Source organism: Bidens hawaiensis, unplaced genomic scaffold (assembly GCF_021521415.1).
Source record: "Bidens hawaiensis isolate Kalapana, Puna unplaced genomic scaffold, B.hawaiensis_p1.1 tig00006520_1, whole genome shotgun sequence".
Lineage (NCBI taxonomy): Eukaryota > Viridiplantae > Streptophyta > Magnoliopsida > Asterales > Asteraceae > Bidens > Bidens hawaiensis.
Genome location: NW_027491437.1, coordinates 486,727 through 503,859, shown reverse-complemented (window position 1 = coordinate 503,859; position 17,133 = coordinate 486,727). Strand labels below are relative to the sequence as shown.

Genomic DNA, 17,133 nt, shown 5'->3' with positions numbered 1-17,133 from the left:
TATTTGTAGCTTAGATTTGTGGATGGGTCCTTAGCGCTTATTATTGGTTATGGTACTGCTGTCAAAACGTTAGTGTGTGTGTCTATATATATCCTTTATACTGCTTAGGTGATATTAGATTGAATCTTCAATCAGTTGTTTGCGCTTTCGTGTTGATAACACACATGCACAACACACGTATGATTCTAATTTATGTGCTTACCATCTCCACTAAAATGGTAAACGTGTTTGATTTTTTAACTTAACATATATAAATGTGATTTCTCTTCAAGTATATACCAAAATTATATTTAATTGTTAACATTTTCATAATTCAAAATATGACGTTGTCTTCTCATATTTCTTTAACACAACCATTTAAGATTATTCATCGTTTCTCTCTTTATTTCTAAATATAATATATTTTTATTTATTTTCTTTTATAACAAAACCTTGGTCTTTGTAAATTTAGTTTTAAATCCGTGACAACATTTTGTTATAAATATCATTTTTATACACACAATATTTAATATAACAATATTGGTATCACTACAAATAGAAGGCCATTTAGTGGCACACGTTTTAAATGGCATTTAGCTCTTGTGTCACTAATTTAGGTTTTAATGGCACTTTGCGTATGCCATCTTTGGTTATAACATATTTTTAGTGGCATTTAGTTTTAATGCCACTAATTTATAGTTTTAGTGTCACATTGCGTATGCCACTAAAAATCTAGTGTCACGCATTTTTAATGGCATTTAGCCCTTGTGTCACCAATTTAGGTTTTTAATGACACATTGCGTATGCCATCTTTTCTGATAACACATTTTTAGTGGCATTTAGTTTTAATGCCACTAATTTATGATTTTAGTGTCACTTTGTGTATGCCACTAAAAATCTAGTGTCACGCGTTTTTAATGACATTTAGCTCATGTGCCACTAATCTAGGTTTTTAATAGCACTTTACGTATGCCATTTTTGCGAACACATATTTTGTGTTCATGTTCGTTTATTTAAAAAATAACATCAACAAATAACCATAAAGGAGAGTAGTAGGTACATCATACAAATACTCACTATTTTATAAACAACACAAGTAATTACAATGAAACAACCATAAAATAAAAGAGACTCAATTATTTTTGTTTATGATAAACAACAAAATAAATATATTTTAATCATAAATTAAAAAAAAATAAAATTAAATAAGAAAGGGTATAATGGTAATCTCCAAAATAATATATATATATATATATATATATATATATATTTCCTATTATGTATATATATGATAGGAGCTATATGAAAGAAACCTAATTATGTATTTATTTCCTCTTTACCATAGAGTACATGTGAAGTTAAAAGATCGAGCCGGTCAAATATGAAGGAGCCTCATGTTACCGGGACAAAGTCGTTTGCTAGATTTTCTCATGAAGAGGTATTATTTTAGTTATTTTGAATTAAATTATTGTCTTCTTTTTTGTTTCTTGTCCCTTGCTAAACATCAAACATAAATTATAGGCTATAAAGAATAATGGAGTACACCCAACACGAGGAGAACTATATATAAAAACTCACACTCGTAAAGATGGAACAAATGTTGATAAGAAAGCTGCTGAAGTTGTGGTAATGTATCCAGTCGGAAATAAATGATTTTTATAGTCTATTATATTCTTACTTTTGTAAATTGTTCATGGGTTTTGGAAAACTTCCTGAAATATAAGGTGGTATGTTTAAATTTTAGTTGTTGATGATTCAAGTTACTTATGTTTGATTTGGGACATCAAGTTGTAGAATTTTGATGTGATGTGTTCTTGAATTTGAAAATTTTTTTAAAGTTTCACTTTTATCAAGATTTTTATTGACCTGGCCATATTTAAAATATGATTATTTTTTGGAAGAATCTCATGTTTGTATTCCTGGATGTTTGATCCAATTTCGAATAGTATGTATGAATATGTATACTGAAATATGATCTTTAGTAACATTTGTGCGCCCTTTAATGTTTTTTTCTGTTTAGGTTTATGATTTTTATGTCAAAATATTTCCTGATTTGAAGATTGATTTTTTTCTTTGTATGCTTAATTTTCTGAATATCTTGGTCTTTAATTAATCATTCTTGTGAAATTGGCAAGATGAAATTGGCTCTGATTTCTTTGGGTGTATTTAAACTTTTAATGATGATTATGCTCTTGCATATTTGATTCTTGGAAAAAAAATTCTTTTTAGAGTAAGTTTTCCATGTTTATAATTATTTATCGTTATTATTTTGTATCTAGGCATCATTAAAAGCTATTGCAAGTGCCTTTACAAGCATTACCGGAGATCTAGGTGATTTTTCAAATGATGATTACTCAAAAGTTAAAGGCCTGGAGAAAAGGGGATACGTTCGATTAGTTGAAAGGATGCCGACCGCAAAAAGTAAAGGTGATTTTACAACAAATTCACAAACAATTGATCAACTAATGAATGTTGTCAATGTTATGTTGAACATCATTCAAGAACATATTCCCAATGCAAACTTGTCTTCAGTTCTTAGCGATATGAACATAAAGGTACTCATATTCATAAAATATTGTTTATTCTGTGGTTACATATATCTATGTATTAACATTTTTCTCATTTATATGTTTTAGGTACTGGGCACAATTTCTTCGGTTAACCAAGTATCATCTTCACGAAATAACAATGGTTATTTGTTTTATACGATTGTGATGTGTTGTAAAACACACGTATTTTCCGCACGTTTTATCTACGTATTATATTATATTTTATATGTTTTAACTCGTTTTAGATAGCTTTTACATAATTTTATTCATGTTGTAGGTTTTGGGTGAAAGAAAGAAAGAAACCAAGCTTTTGGAGTGGTTTACAAGCCTTTTACGCATATGTTTTTAAGTAAAAACTCAAGGCCCGGCCCGTATGCATCATGGAGGCCCAAATCTTATATTATATTATAATATATATAAAATAAAAAAACCCTAGGGCAGCTACTAACCTGCGATCGGCCAGGCAGCAACAAGGGAGAGAAGGAAAAACTTTTTTTTGGCTTAGAGTTTGATCGTGTAGCGGCTAGGGAAGGAAGAAGACACAAGAACCAAGCCTCGGGATTGAATCCCCATCTTTTTTGACAGCAAGAGCAGCCCCGAAACCGCCATATCCTTTCGCCTGTTTTTCATTGTTCATACACTTTTAGTTTCTTGCTTAATTGTTGAATTGTTTTGCAATTACTTGAGAGATTGAATTGTTTATGATTAGAATTGATTGTTGGACGATTGTTAAGATGATTGGTATGAGTTTTATGGTGTTTTTATTGAGTATATGCTGCTGTCCAAATATGATCATAGGCTAATCTTGTTAGTTCTACCTAGGGATGATGATTATTGTTAGTGTTTGATAGGTTTCATGGTTTGTTTGATTAATAGACATTAATTGTTATTGTAAAGTTTGATTTAGACATGAAATATGTTGTGTTTAGTGACTGGAAATTATATCAATTTATTGCATAAACCCCGTGTGTTGATTGATTAGTTTTGTATTAATTGATCGGTGCATTGTTTGATTATAGACTTGGTGTTTAGGGTTTGTTTGCGGTAGGTACCACCGTAGGGTTTTGTTGCATGAGTTATTGGATTAAGTACAGCGGTTAGGCACCTTCTTTGAGATCGAGAGGTGATAAGAAGTTAGGTTTGTCTCATTGCCTTTGCATGCTAGAATAAGGATTGCGCGAAAGCGAGTTTGTTTCTTGTCAGGTTTAGGTGTTTTGAGAGACTAGTTGATCTATTTTTGTTTAAGTCGAATTGTTCCTCTATCCTTGGTTGTGTAGTATTCATTGCCATTAGGGTCGAGTTTTGGTGAGACCGAGAGGTGATCTAGCATTAGAACACGTTAGCAATTGTTTCCCGGTTTGGTCGTTTTAGGCTATTTTGAATAGTTTAGGCTTATTGAGTGAGACCGAGAGGTGATCCAGTGAGCCCGAGCGATCCTTAGTCGTGTCATCTTTAGGAACCGATGTCTTGATATCATTCAATCCATTAGCTTGTTAGGCCTACAATTTGATTCAGACCTAGGTAGACGTTTTTCTCCATCCTAAGTTAACACAGTTAGTTCTCCGTTAAGTTTTCTATTTTAGGTGACTTTTGTCAGTCAGTCTAGTTAGTTCAGTTAAGTAATTGAAAATCAAAAATCAATTAAATATTATTCTAAGGTAGGTCTTGTCTAGGTTTAGTAATCGTTAGCGTCTTACGTGTCCACGTGTTCGATACTCGGACTTCCTAGGTCTATACTACTTGCGATCGGTACACTTGCCGGTTGTGTGTGGTTTTAGGATTTTCGTTTTAATATTAAAGCTTAGTTGTGAGGGTCATTATTATAGGATTATTAGACACGCATCAGATTGTTTGTAACTCAAGGTGCAAATCCTAACCGGTTAACCGAACCGAACCGGTTAGGGATTTTCACATAAGAACCATTTAGAGTATATATATATTATAAAAATGTTTGGCTAGAGAGCCGTCTCGAGCTCGACAATGAAGCTTGGGCTCGTTTATAGAACAAGCTTATTTTTAGGCTCGGGCTCAGGCTAGCTTAGCTTTTTCATAAGCCAATCTTGACTAGCTCGCAATCGTTGATATGGTTGATTTTAATAGGTTATTATCGATTTTAGATTAATAATTAAGCCGGCTACACAATTTAGTGTCCATATATTTGCATATTGAAAAGTTTTTATTTTTCTTATTAGGTACCTTGCATGAATATTGAAGATGGTGAAAGAGGCTAACAAGTGGTGAAGTTTTTAGTTTTTATTCAAATATTTGTTACTTTACTTTTTATATAATTGATATTTTGACTTAACTTGAGAGTTATTAGACATTTAATATGCATTTGGAATGTGATTGGTGTGTGTTTAGAATGTGATTGAACTTTTAATTGTGGTAAAGATATTATGATTTCTATATTTGATGGTTTTATTTTTATTTTATGTTGTTAAAAGGTGCCACTAAGATCCTAAAAATTTGTTGTGGTAGACAAAAATAGTGTCACTAAGAGTTCAAGGTTAGTGGCGGACAAAAAAGTGTCACTAATACCCAAATGTTTGTAATGGCATACGAAAAAAAATGCCACCAAAAGTCTAAAATTTTTTTATAGCATACCAAAAAAATGCCACTAAAAGTTCAAAATTTTTTTAATGGCATATGAACAAAAATGCCACTGAAAGTCCAAAATGTTTTTAACAGCATACCGAAAAAATACCACTAATAGTTCAAAAAATTTTTAATGGCATACGAACAAAAATGCCACTGAAAGTCCAAAATGTTTTCAATGACATACGGAAAAAATGCCACTAAAAGTCCAAAATGTTTTTAATGGCATACGGGAAAAAAAGCCATTGAAACTCCAAAATGTTTTTAATAGCATCCGAAAAAATGCCACTGAAAGTCCAAATGATTTTAATGGCATACGGAAAAAATGCCACTGAAAGTTCAAAATATTTTTAATGGCATCCAGAAAAAAATGCCACTGAAAGTACAAAATGTTTTTAATGGCATACGGAAAAAAGTGCCACTGAAAGTCCAAAATGTTTTTAATGGCATAAGGAATAAAGTGCCACTAAAGCCCAAATGTTTGTGGTGGCAGACGACAAAAGTGCCACTAAAAGGTTTTAGTGTTAGCGCTTCTAGTGACACTTTTTTTGTGTGTCACTCATTCTAACAAGGTTCTTTAATGACACTTCTTTGGTTTCTTGTGACACTTTTTGTGTGCCATTAAATGGCTTTTTATTTGTAGTGTATGAATGCTTTATTTGAAATAAATCACACATCAAAATTTTGCTTTCAACTTAAAATTATAGTGCATAATATATCAAAAACTTAATAAAAAAAGTCAAAAATAAAAATTATTATATAAAATATTGAATTTACGTATTACATATAATAACTTTTTATTTTTATTATATTATTCACTCGTGTAAAACACAGGCTCTAACCTAGTATGTATAATATGCAAAGAGAAAATATGGAAGAAAAGCTAGTGTATTATCAAAAAAAGGTACAATATTCATTAAAGAAAATGGCTATTTATAAGCCTTACACAAACAACGTGGAAAACAAAAGATCGATTTATGTTCTTCAGGCCAACTTCAAAGTCTTTCCATCACCAAACTCATATCCCAACCGAATAGCCATAAGATCCTATTTATGTTCTTCATATATGTTCTCATAACCACCTTCAACATTTACCAGAACATATAAATTCGAAAGATCGATTTTCTTACCGTTTGCCAATATCGGTAAGCATTCTTTGGGCTTTTCAATCTCCAAATATTCCTTCACGAACCAACATATCAATCTATCGAATTCTTCTTGAAATACTTCTTCATTCTTAATAAGCCTCTCATGTATTTTCATCAAATCTAGAAAGTCTATAATACTTTCCCATGAGATATTGATGTGCTTGAAGTAGTTTAATAATTATGAACTAATTTAACTAAAAATAAATAATAAGTAATACTCTACATTCTGTATGTCACACCAAGACTCAGGGCCTGGGTGCGACGCCCGTTAGTTGGTATCTGGTTTTGAAAATATATCATAGTTGTGGGTTATTAGCGGAAGTCTTTAAAATATATTATTCATTTGTAAAATGTCGGGTTAGAATACCCGTTTGGATCTTGTAAAATATCAGCGGAAGTCTTTTCAGATAAAATATTATTATATTGAAATCTCGGGAGTTGAATACCCGTTTGATAATTTAAATACATATCTTTTGAAAATATTATCCTTTATAATATTCTGAATAAAATATCTGAGCCATCAAATCACCTCTAATGACTATGTCTCCAATCTTCTATCAGTCTTGCCTGTCAGTTTTATTCTTTACAGTTCCCTGAAATGTGGGGGGAAAATACGTCAGCACACAACCGGTGAATGACGCTGACTCAATAATATCAGTGTGTAAACAATAACAATACCTTTGTGACAATACTCATTAGGCACCCAACTCAATTGGGTTACAATTACCCTAAGTACATGTACAATTAATCATATACACAATATCATTTCTCTGATAAGTCCAGTAGACTACCAGAGGCGTGTTTGATGATATGCATGGCCTCGGGGAAATCCGAGTCACCATGTATGTATGGATCCAGACACATGTATACTCTTAATTTGAGTATGCCCGTTTCTCATTATTGTAACACAAAGTTTTAAGGATTCGTAAATCCTATGTAAACAGTTCAGACTCTAAAAGAGTTGTAAAAGTTAGGGGCGTATTCACCTTATATGATTGTAAATCAGGTTCTGACACCGATTCCTGTATATTGATTTCTGGACTGATTCCTGTTTCTGTTTTCAGCTTTGAGATTGATTGATTGGTTGTTATCTCGAACCTATAGTACGAGTATAACATTTGTATAAATATCTAGATCAACGATCTAGCTTCAGACCTCGTGGTCTATTTTGTATAGCTGTAACCTTGATAATTTATTTGTTTGTATAAAACATGTGGACATTTATTCCCTTTGTTTATTTATTTAATTATATATCAGGTTTCTTCTTCAGAAAGAAACATTTATACCGAGTTTCTTCTTCAAGAAGAAACATTACTTTGTCTTTAACCCGTGTATGAATAGTATATTTCTTAATTATTAAGAAATACTATTTTTAACTATACCCTTTGTATATAAATGATTACGTTTCTTAATCATGAAGAAACTATAATTAGATTATAACCTGTGCTTATGAAAAGCTATATTATATTTAACTGTGATCAAGGTTCGGGGTATACCCCCGACTATGGTCTAAGCTATTATAATAATAATACAATAATAACTTATCTAAGACTGATCGAGCGGCACTTCTATTCTACTTCGCGTACTACTACTTAAACCGTCAGAGCTTCGGAGCTTGGCACACTTCACCAGGTCGTTACGCCTTTCAAGGTTGGCACACTTTTCGAGGTCGACACGCAAAACGATGCAAAACGTGTGAAAAGTGAAGTGGTTGGTGTGAGTTGGGATGTGTCGAACACCCCTCTATTTATAGCTGAAATTCTGCATCTTCGCTTATCGCGAAGATGCAAGCTTGTCGGTTCGCGTAGCACGAAGATGCATTAGCTTTGCTGAGTCAGCAGTAGGTTTGCCACGTGTCACGCATGCAGAAGTGTAGCTTCGCGTATCGCGAAGATGCCTAATCAAATATTAAAGCGGCCCTAATGAGGCTCGCGGCGATGCGAGCGTGCGAAGTGCAAAGTGCGCCATCAAAACGCCATATTACGCCTATCGCCCGAGTCCGAGTCCGTGTCCGAGTCCGTGCGCGTCGGTTGTTTCACACCCTCCGCTAGGACTATGGAGAGTGATTAGCCACATTAAAACATTTCTATGGAAACTTGCTTCCTTATAAAGAGTTTCCATTTCTTTGTTTGTTTCCATGTGGGTTGAAAATTCCATTCCTTATTTATACCCATGGGGAATGCTTCCCTTTTCTTCCATCTTTCCATGTGGGATGGATTTTCCTACTTCCTTAAACATAAGATGCTTATTTTTCTTATTTCATTCTTCTCATGACTTATCTTGCGAATATTTTTAGTCCTTCAACTTTTAAAATTGACAACTTTAGTCCAAAATAAATATGGGTTTTTCCTAGATGTTACACTCTAAAACTCGACTAAACTACTAACCTGCAAGTGAACCGATCGACTCTAGTAAAGCTAAGTAAGTCCGGATATCGAACCCCACGAGACTCTCTAAATTACGTTTATTAGCTAATTAGACTCGACTACAAAACACGACTTATTAATTATATTTGTTTGGGGGGTTTTTATTTAAAATACTAATTTAATACTATTATTAAAAACTAATTAAGAAAACAAGTAATTTAAATGAAAGCAAAGTTTGTTATGAAAATAAGATGATAATAAGAAAACCACCTAGGCTAGAATCCCCTAAATTTCAGAAATGAATTGACTCAGGAAAATATTTAGTTATGGACTTTGATCGTAAAATAGACACTTAAAAGAAAACCCGAACAGGACCCCTGTCCCTTCTCAAGAGACACCTATGGATTTCTAACAAGTTTTAACGCACACCAGTATTGAAAATCAAGTTCCCTTACGGTCACCTAATTAATTATAATTTAGTTCCTTTTTACGATATCTTACCTTACAGCGCGGAAATCAAAGGCAATTTACTATATTTATTTGATTTGATAAACAATAATAAATAATCAACCCTAGACGGACTCCTTACGAAGAACTAAATCTAGCAAGATTAAATAGTAAAGACTTATCAATAACCTAACACTTTATAGATTTAGGTTAGCAGCACACTTATGTTTATTTGACAATATTATTCCTTGACCTTATCATGACATCAATCATAAAATAATCAAGAACACAAAGTAATTGACCTAATAGCAATCCTATCATATGACAAACAATAATCAAGGAAAACTATGAAATAAAACTCGTCAAACAATCCTAAGCGTTCATACGCATCAATCAAATATAAATAAATCTTTTACTAAACCATAAAAACCATAACGATAAATAATCCCAAAGTCAAATCAAAACATCAAAGTAGGTTCATCATAAGCCTAGATAGTTCATGCAATTTAGCCTAGCATCTTTGTTTTAAACAAAAAAAGCAAATAAGAATCATGGCTTTAAAATAATGAAAACGAAAGAAACAAAAGATAAAACCCGTGTTCTTCGCCTTTAACCAATATGCAACACCAGCTGATTCTTCAACTCCAAAGCTGCCAAAATCTGCTCTCGGACGCCTCGGAACTCACCAAAATCGTCTGGAACTTCAGGGTATGCTTAAGGGTGAGTTTAGGGGTCTTTAAATAGGCAACAAGTGTCCAAAAATATGTAAGGCGGCTAAACGAGCTGGAACATTCTGGAAAGCCACCGCCGCGCCGCGCGACGGCCTTTTCTCCCTTGGCCGCACGGCGCTCCGGTCTAGGGGGCTGGCCCGTTCTGGTCTGGTCTGGTTCACTCGTTCGGCTTGTTTTTGCTCCTTTTTTCGCCATCTTTTCACCGGAATTCAAACCAGAAACCTAAAATATAAAAATATATTAGTAGTATACAAATCTTACAAGAAACCGAACATAAACTAATAAAATCTTAAATAAATGTACACAGGAATTAAGTATATTAAACGTTATATCAGATATCTTCATCAAACTCTTCAAACATCGTCTCTAAGGATATGATGTGTAATATGAGGTTTTCCTTTGATGGCTTCCAAATACCTTGTCAAGGCCTTCTTTGCCTTCATAAAAAGAAGTCGTTCCTTTTTTATGGGTTCTTCTTCTTGTTCTATCTTAATTTCTTTTTCATGAAACGAGCCAAGTTCCTTAATAATCTCTTCAAACTTCCGATTATATGCTTTGATCACTGATTCATCACCCGATTTAGTCCCTTTTATACTATTAACCAACATGCATAATCCTTTTCCAATTCAAATTCATTTCTTCCACCGAAAGATTCTACCACCCTGTTATCCCCCCCCCCCCCCCGAACATCTTTTCCAGCATACACCGATCATCAAGAATCATCGTCTCAATTCCTTGAGATAACAAATGATTCAGACTTAAGATGTTCTTATCCGTTTTTGGGTTATAACTAACACATGGGATTTTTTTAAAACCTTCCATATCAACCGGTATTTTTACTTCCCCAAGACCGTGAGAAAACACAAACTTTCCTGATTTCTCTTGGTCTTGAATTCCAAAAATTCGTTTAAACTTTATAAACAAATCTTTATTACCGGTAAAGTGATTTTTTGCATTAGGATCAACATACCAAATTTCGCTAGGGTTTTAACCATTCGTTCCAATAACGGAAAAGCTAATCCCGTATTACACAATCATCAACATACTTACTTGGGTAGAATGCAACGATATGACCGGTTTCTTGGCAACGAAGACATGTTGCCTCTGGTTTCCTCGGTCTTCCCACTGATCGTTTTTTACTACTTTCTGCCCTCCACAATCGAACTCGGGCATCTTTCTTTCCCAACCTTAGATTCCAGTGATTGATCTCTTCGCTTTAAACCCTAATGACTTAATTCCCACGTCATGAGCAATCCCTTTGCTCCTTCTTGCAATTTCCACCTTTGTCATGCCCGGCTGACCTAAAAGAACCCTCAACCGAATTCAAACTTAACGGTTTGAACACCCGTCGGCATTTCATCACCACTTGGTCCTGCCGACTTGTCACACTTTTTGGAATTTACAGCCTTGTGAGAAACTTCACGATCAGAGAGCCAATTGGCTCTGATACCACTGTTGGACCCTTCGATCTTTTCTGGTCCCTTATCAGATTTCGAGTTCTTGGCCATCATACTTAATCAACAATATAGAACAATATACAAACAAGATATTGAACAAACAGAACTTGATTGATTAAACACCGAAATATGTTGATGTTGTGATTTCAAAACTTCTGAATGTTCTGCCCTATATAAACTGAATGAAAAGACACGATGTTTCCTTGAACGATTATGTGATAGCCATTCATAACTGCCACTCCTAGATTTATGGACCTGATAGATATTTTGTTTGCTGACTTGCAGCCCAAACAAACAATAAACAGGCCCAATACGTGGACTGACTAAAACAGCCCTAACGGGCCTAAACAGGTTCTGCCCAAAACGGGCCCAGACGCTAAACAATTAATACAAACAAGGTTTAAACGTGCTGACTCGATAAATAGCGAAAGATAATAAAATACCAGCAAACCCAAACCAATTAAGGATTACAGACCTGTAATTTGAAGATTCCATATCACTTTGCATAGTATACCTTCAATATTTGGCTCTTTTTTTTGTTGAATCATAAGATGCAACAAGAAGTAATAAATAAAACAAAAGTAGGCTTATCATCATCCGAAGAGAAGACACGACGAGGAGAATGAAGTATTAAAGATAGCAATAATACATACGGCGAATTCTGCCCGATACATGGGAAACAATCTAAAATATGGTAGACAATTTTCGAAGCAAAGAAGGTTTATTTCAAACAAGTGGTTGCTGCTTTTCATGAAGCAAACAAAGGCCTTACTCCTAAACAATCGGTTTAGCTTAGGGAGGTGTATTAGTTTAAGTGTAACCTAAACCGCCATAATTTTAGTATATAAGTCTTGTACGGTTTATGTAATATTAGATTGTTATCTTCAATCAATTGTTTGTGTTTTTCCATGTTCTTTTGATTCATTATAATTGTTTGATTGTTTGGTTATTAGTTCTTATTTCTTGATCACACTCGCTATATATTCACAGCTAAGAATCTCATATGGTTAAAGAGTCTGTCAATAATATATGTATAATTGCCACAAGAAACTGAAACATTTTCAAGCTCACAAATGTAAATAAACAGAAACACATTTTTTATTGCATGAAGGAAATTACACTCATTCAAACATTAATTTTAAAATACATAACAACTCCTCAAATCACAAAATCAATCACATTGATAAACACCAGGAAACCACTTACGAATTCGGCACCCTGCAGTTCTTCCTAATCTCACCCTTGGATCCGGTGAGGGGACGAATATCGCCCATCTTGACCATGGCGGCCGCAAAATCCTTGAAGAAACTTTCAGGGTTTTTGCTGTACTGCTCCACCAGCGAGTCCGTGGTTCCACCGTTGTGCAGCACCTGGTCTGAGTGGAGCTACCCCTTTTGGCTGATTAGGTTTCCGTAGTAATTGCTATCGAAAAAGGTTGGCGTTTTAAGGTCAAGTGGTACAAGGTTGTTGTCACCAGAGCCGCTTCGACTTGGGCAGTTTGCTTGTCTTGATTTGGCGAATTTAGCATCAATGTTGGATTCGTTGTAAATACGTGCTCGGAAAGTGGTGCATCGTGCTTGTCCGATTGTGTGTAAGCCGGAGAGTGCCACCATATCTTTAGCGGAGAGGCCCAGTGCTTTGAACCGGTTGATGAGGTTGCTGAGGGTGGAGGTTGGAGGTGGAATAACGCCGCTGTTGGCGGCCGCAAGGCTAGCTGACTTGGAGTCTCTTCTTCCTAGTTTAACTGTCCATTCTGGTCCACCTAACTGCGGGTAGACATATATAACATCGATTAATAGTGTTTCTATCGGCTTATAATTAACTGACTCATATTAGGTTGATTTGGCTAATAAATTCCACTATAGTTAGTGATTTGATTGGCTGAAACACATCATAAACATGCCATAGAAAGGATTACTAATACAAAGTATATTTACTATTTAGCAATGCATGAAGTTATACTTACAGCAAGGACGGATTCAAGAGCAGAAATTGCTAAGATATCAGCACATGAGACAACACCAGGGCAAACTTCTTCAACCTTCTTCTTAACATCATCAATCACATTAAAACCCCTAACCGAATTAGCATTCGGCCCAGCATTTTTTTCCCCTCTGAATGAAGACGTATCGTCTAGTAGAATGGACCCGTCACACCCCTACAAAAACAAAAATTAAATTTATAATTTTTATCATAAAACAAATAATTCTGATCACAAAATAGTTAAGTCGACTAGAGAGAAAACCACATGCATTAACAAAACAATCATGGAAATGTAGCCGAAGGAGGGACGCCCCCATGCGTTTCTCCTTTGCCACAGCAGCTCGAACCACTGAGCCTACCACATCAAAAACCTTAGGGCAACTTTTCGAGTAGAAGTAGGGAGTGAGTCGAGCTGAAGAAGTATTGCTCAATAAGAACAAGAGATGAAGAAACACGAAATGAATCTGACCTGATCCAAGACGATGTTCCTCGGTGTTCGAGATAAACGGACCACGACTTCAATCTTCTTCTCCGGTAGCTTGAGATCTGCAATGGTTTTTGGGGGGTGTGGAGGTGACTGCTAAGAAATCTCGAGGATCTCTTGTTTACAGACACAAAAATGGTTATGGTGGTGGCTCTTACTGAGAACAACCCTTAATAAGGAGGTGGAGACCTCCTTATATAGGGAGCCTCATGGCCACCATCATGGTACCCTAATGGGCCTAGCCCAGTTAGGGTTACCTCCACAAAACCCCCTCAGCCCAATAATATTGTATTAGTCCATATAATAAAATAAGCCAAACATAGTAAATTAAGGTCGTAAGCCAGGTTTAGTACCATACCCCTACAAGCCCCCCAAGTCCAGTGTTGCTCATAGGCGTGCAAGCGTTTAGGTGGAGCGCTGGACTTCATAAGGTGTGTTAGGATATGAGGCGGTTTTTTCCCCTTTCTTCGGCCTTGTCTTTATTGTCTTTGAGTTTTGAGAGGTTTTCTCCATGATGGTGACATGTTGTGATCCTTATGATAATAATGGTGCACTGGCATGAATAAGATATAGCACGCATCATAACAATAGTGGCGCGGGGCCTAATAAAAGATAGAGTGCGCATCTCGATAATAATGTAATGCAACTTGCGCGCGAGGCAGCTTACGAGCTATAAAACTAATGAAGCATGCGCGAGTTGCGGCTTATGAGCTATAATATGATGATAATGACTGGCCCACAAGGGCCTCTTCTACGCAGGATGACTATCCCAACTTGTCTTCAAAATAATAATGGAGGCACAAATGGCCAGATAATAATAATAATGTCATAGGTGCTTGTGCGACTCGTAGCCGAACCTGCAAAAACATATCAACTAAAAGTGGATGTATTACAAGGTTCCCATCCTCGGGCAAATTATGAGGTGTGCCCAACCTATGTTGGCACGTGGCCGTTTGGGATATCATTAGGCTCCCGACCTTTATGTTTGGCGCGTGGCCATGTGGGATATTATTAGGCTCCCGACCTTTATGTTTGGCGCGTGGCCATGTGGGATATTATTAGGCTCCCGACCTTTATGTTTGGCGCGTGGCCGTTTGTGATATTATTAGGCTCCCGACCTTTAAGTTTGGCACGTAGCCGTATGGGTTTATGAGGATTCCCAACCTTTAAATTTGGCGCGTAGCTGTATGAGTTTATGAGGATTCCCAACCTTTAAGTATGGCGCGTAGCCGTATGGGTTTATGAGGATTCTCAACCTTTAAATTTGGCGCGTAGCCGTATGGGTTTATGAGGATTCCCAACCTTTAAGTTTGGCGCGTGGCCTATGGGTTTATGAGGATTCCCAACCTTTAAGTTTGGCGCGTGGCCGTATATTTTGGCACTTAATAATTGTTTGTGTCATTTCATGCAAATTTTATATACTCATACTTTTCGTTTTGTTTTATTTTGATTGTTAAACCAAAATCAATATAGGCAAAAAGTTTGAGGTTTTGTAAAAACTTGTGAAGTAATTCACTTACTTGAGGAATTTGTAACCAAGCATGTGCTATTGTTAGGGTTATGGGATTTGGCCGCGAGGATTCCACGCTTCCGACACGAGTGTTCCGTGCCTCTGACGCGAGAATTGTTTTCGCTTTGCCATGAGAATTCCACGCCTCTAACGCAAGTGTTCCGCTACAGTTAGTTCCAAATATGCCGGAGCGTGCGGGTTGGTATAAGAGAGCATGGGTGACCTCCAGCTGTTTGGAATTTATTCTAAGGAACACACATGTGACCCGCGGTAAGTGACCCTTAGCGTTCATAAAGATCCGCGGTGATCGGTGTTCGTCTAACGGAGTGTTGATCTGCGGTGCGCGCATGCATGGAGGCGGAGTGGTGATCCAAGGTCGCGTATGCATGGCGGTGGAGTGGTGATCCGCGGGCGCGCATGCATAGCGGCTGAAAGTTGAGCGCACATGCATGGCGGAGAGTTGAGTGCGCATGCATGGCGAAGAGTTGAGTGCGCATGCATGGCGGCGAGTTGCGCACAAGCATGGTAGAGGGTTGCGTGCACATGCATGGCGTTGGAGTCTTCTACGTAAAACCAAAAGCATGGAGTCGTCTTTCGAATTCACATGGTGGTTTCCGCGGGCGCGCATGCATGGCTGCGGAGTGAGGATCCGCGGGCGCGCGTGCATGGCGGCGGAATGGTGACCCGCTGGCGAGCATGCATGGTGGCAGTCTTGATCCCGGCGGTGCGTACGTATGGTGGCAGAATAGTGATCCAAGGTCGCATATGCATGGCGGCGGAGTGGTGATCCGCGGGCGCGCATGCATAGCAGCAGAAAGTTGAGCGCGCATGCATGTCGGGAGTTGAGCGCGCATGCATGGCGGAGAGTTGAGCGCGCATGCATGGCGGGAGTTGAGCGCGCATGCATGGCGGGAGTTGAGCGCGCATTCATGGCGAAGGGTTGAGCGCGCATGTGCTTTGCCTTAGTTATGCTTAGGTATTTTTATGGTCCAGCTGCACAATACGTAGGATGGATGCTATGAGTAATTTGAGCTAAGGCTCGTATTATTGGGCTAAGGCCCTGACGTTTTAGAGTTAAAACTCGTTAACGCGTCTGAGCTTGAAGCTCGCGCATGTATGTTTTACTTCGTTTTATTTTTAGTTTGATGTCAATACAATGTTGTCATATTGCTCAAAATTAATAAAAGGAAGTGTGAAACATGTCTGCAAAAGGTAATAGAACGCATATTAAGAAAAAATAGAACGTATCATTATTCATAATGGCTTAAAAAGCCTTGATTACGAACTTGACAACTTTTACATGCAACATTTTCTAATTTGTGCTGCGTTCCATGTGCGCGGGATCTTCCATAGGTGGTGGAATGTTGATCCGCGGCAGTGCGCATGCATAGCGGCGGAGTGGTGACTCGCGGGGGCGCATGCATCGCGGCGAAGTCTTGATCCTCGGCAGTGTGCATGCATGGAAGCGAAGACTTGATCCTTGGCAGTGCACATGCATGGCGGCGGAGTCGTGACTCGCGAGCGCACATGCATGGTTGCAAAGTCTTGATCCTCGGCAGTGCGCATGCGTGGCGGCGGAGAGAGGACCCGCCGGCGCGCATGCATGGTGGCACGCAGGTGTTGACCCGCGGTAAGTGACCCTCGGCAGTGCGCATGCGTGGCGGCGGAGAGAGGACCCGCCGGCGCGCATGCATGGTGGAATGCATGCGACGTGGCTTGTATTCCACCCTGCTATAGTGGCGCTGTTGCGTTACAATGGAGCTGTTGGTATGCTAGTGTGTATGTGATCCGCGGTGGCGGGTGTTAATCCGCCGTGCCTGTTTTTGTCAGCCTACGCATGAAAAAGCGGTTGACACGCCGTGAACGGATTACAATTAACAAGCA

General features: G+C 37.4%; 1 pseudogene across 1 annotated transcript; it reads right to left on the bottom strand.

Annotated features, from left to right (window-relative positions):
* Positions 1-12,474: 12,474 nt before the first annotated feature.
* LOC143632683 (peroxidase 4 pseudogene) lies at positions 12,475-13,541 on the bottom strand (annotated as a pseudogene). The gene is made up of 3 exons (XR_013153549.1): positions 13,518-13,541; positions 13,239-13,430; positions 12,475-13,038 (listed from the first exon to the last, which is right to left on the bottom strand). The product of XR_013153549.1 is annotated as a peroxidase 4 pseudogene (transcript).
* Positions 13,542-17,133: the final 3,592 nt, after the last annotated feature.